The sequence below is a fragment of the Octodon degus genome, unplaced genomic scaffold (genome assembly GCF_000260255.1).
Source record: "Octodon degus isolate 3935 unplaced genomic scaffold, OctDeg1.0 scaffold00143, whole genome shotgun sequence".
NCBI classification, from domain to species: Eukaryota; Metazoa; Chordata; class Mammalia; order Rodentia; family Octodontidae; genus Octodon; species Octodon degus.
The window spans coordinates 1,495,325-1,498,030 of record NW_004524719.1 but is presented as its reverse complement, the minus strand read 5'-3'; positions in this window follow the sequence as shown (position 1 = coordinate 1,498,030).

The following is a 2,706-nucleotide window of genomic DNA, read 5'->3' as shown; positions in this document are numbered from 1 at the left end:
AGTTTTATAGGTGTGAAGACAGTAAATGCATTCTTTCCTTAATAGGGATAGAATTATTCCTTTTCCTATAGTAATCTCCACTTATCTCAAATTGATTGAGTTAATAGAGATGGGAAGTGATTCAGTGGTTAAGACAGAAATAACCAGAAAATTGCAGTCAATTCAATTACTTTAACAATCTGGATGATTGAATCTGATTGTTTAACTCGTGCAGGTTGGGATTGATCTATCCAAAGCAGTTGGTCACTACTTTTGTTTAGAGATGAAAATTAATCGTTTGAAGATCATCCTACAAACGACCTTATTGTAAAAGTAAGAATGGAATTTGACACTGTAAAAGTCAATGCTATTGGTGTTCCTGGTTTGCAAAGTTGAATAGTGGGAGAGGCATAATATCGGCTTTTCAAATGTCATATTAATTTCACATGAGTAACAGGAAAGCATTGAGAGAATTTGGTAACGAGGGAAGTTTCTCTCAATGCCTGTTGACTGCAAAGGACAATAATGCAGAAAGATACGTTTCCTGCTGTGTTCAATCAGCTGCTCTCAATCTCATACAAAAAATCAATCAGCAACGATTGTAATGTATACAAAAAACCTTCATATTATGATCAAGGAAGTGAATATTAACTTGTCAAAAGGCAGCTATAGTTACCATACGTGACAGGGAGCAATTGTGGAGCTCTAATTGGAAATATGTGTGCATTTTATCATATTTTATGAATATTTTGAACTGATAATAATGAAGCCTTTTGAGCTAACCAGAATTAAATTACAACAGCTGTGATATCTCAATCCCAGCTCCTGTAAAATGAGCTCTTCTCTTACAACATCTGTTCTGCAGTGAAAGAAGTCTAATTGCAGCAGTCTTCATGATAGCTGAGAGGAGCTGCCGGATTCCAGCAGAGAAAGAAAAATCAAGTGGAAAGTGTTTTGGACCCACTAAAGTAAAATCTTTTACTTTTGTCTAAAGGAAGAAAACAAATTTTATAACAAATTGTGTTATGATTTTAAAATATTTCAGTATATTTAAAATATTTATTCTCCATATTGTGCATAATTTAAAAATGAATAAGTAAATATGCCACCACATCATCTGTAACTTCACAAAATACTATACAGTCAAGGACTCATCACAAACTGCCTTGGAAAACAGGCATCTTTCCCAAAGGAAATAGTCTATACTAAGAAAATAATTCAAGTTTTCTCCCTTATCCTGACATTTCCATTCTCAGGTAAGCAAAGTTAAGACATTTGCTTTAGAATTTGGGTTTTGGTTTTTGTATGTGCCTGTCTCAGTCACTTTTCTCTCCTTGCTGGGACAAAATACATAACACGACAGATTAAGCAAAAAAAGGTTTTTTTAGCTCACAGTCAGTGGAGGTTTCAGTCCATTCTCAGCTGGCTCCAAGGCAGAGCGGCACATGGCAGAGGGCAGCAGCTCATGGTGAAGGAAAACAGCAAAGAGCAAAGGGAGGCATGGCGGCAGCAGCTTCAGTGGCAAAGAGCAAGCCTCTCGCCTTGTTGTGTATACTGCTATCAGTCCCGGGACAGATGTAATACTCACACGGAAATCCCAGCAGCACTCACACCCATAATCCCAGCACTGTATCACAAATTAATGAAAACAATCTGCCCCATGACTGCATGAGGCCTTGAGGGGACAGCTAGACACAAACCATAACAGTGCCTAGGTTAAAACAAGGAGAAAGTATAAAGAAATAGCATAATATGAAATGAAAGTGCACTACATCCTAAGATTCCCTAATTAGAGTTGAGAAGTGAAAATAGTGAATACTAATTAACCAAAGGCTTTGAGATAAAGGGCAGGTATTGCTACGCATCTCTCAGTAAAAGCAAAAATTTGTGCTCAGATCTATTTGTGGCGTATGTCATATGATCTTTAAATTATATTGTTTCCAATATTTCTTTTAAAAATTTCTTTTTCAAGTTATTGATATTTGGGTGCTTTGTGGAGTCAAGAAAGAAGCAGATATATCTGTTGATATATTTGAACCTTATTTTGGATGTGCAAATCAAGAGTTTGAAGTAGGTAATTACTCTGGCTCCTACCCACACGTACCTCCAAGGGCTCATGCGCATGTGCATGGGATCTGGGGGAGGAGATTGGATGGTGAAGGGAAGATGCTCATTAGCAGACTGGCCCTTGATGAGCTTACAGCTCAATGTAATCTTGGGAAGCAGAATGTAGCTCTAGGCGATGAGTCGTTGAGGGGTGGGCTGGACCATATATCACCCTCTTCCTCTCTCGGTCTCTCTCTGCTTCCTGGTGTAGTGTCATGAGCTGTTCTCCTCTTCCATTCTCCTCTGCTACACTCTCAGACAGCCAGCTTACTATAGAGTGACACCTCTACAAACTGTGAGCCGAAATAAACCCTTTTTCCCTAGAGTGATAAGTTTCAGGAATTAAGTCTCAGTGACAAGAAATCAACTAAGACATAAACCTATGGAAGAAAAAGTGAAAACGTCCTCTGTGGTACAATATATAAATAAATTGTAAAACAAAGGAGAAGTCAATAAGCAATTAAAGGTGTTTCTTGCCAAGTATTGCTTTTATGATAAAATAACTTTGATGACTTAATCATGCATAGGCTTATTTCACTTTGCACCTTTGGAATCTATGTAAACGCCCTGCCACTCTCTAACTCTGCTTTCCACTTGGGGTGTTCACTGCCAGGTCCTCAT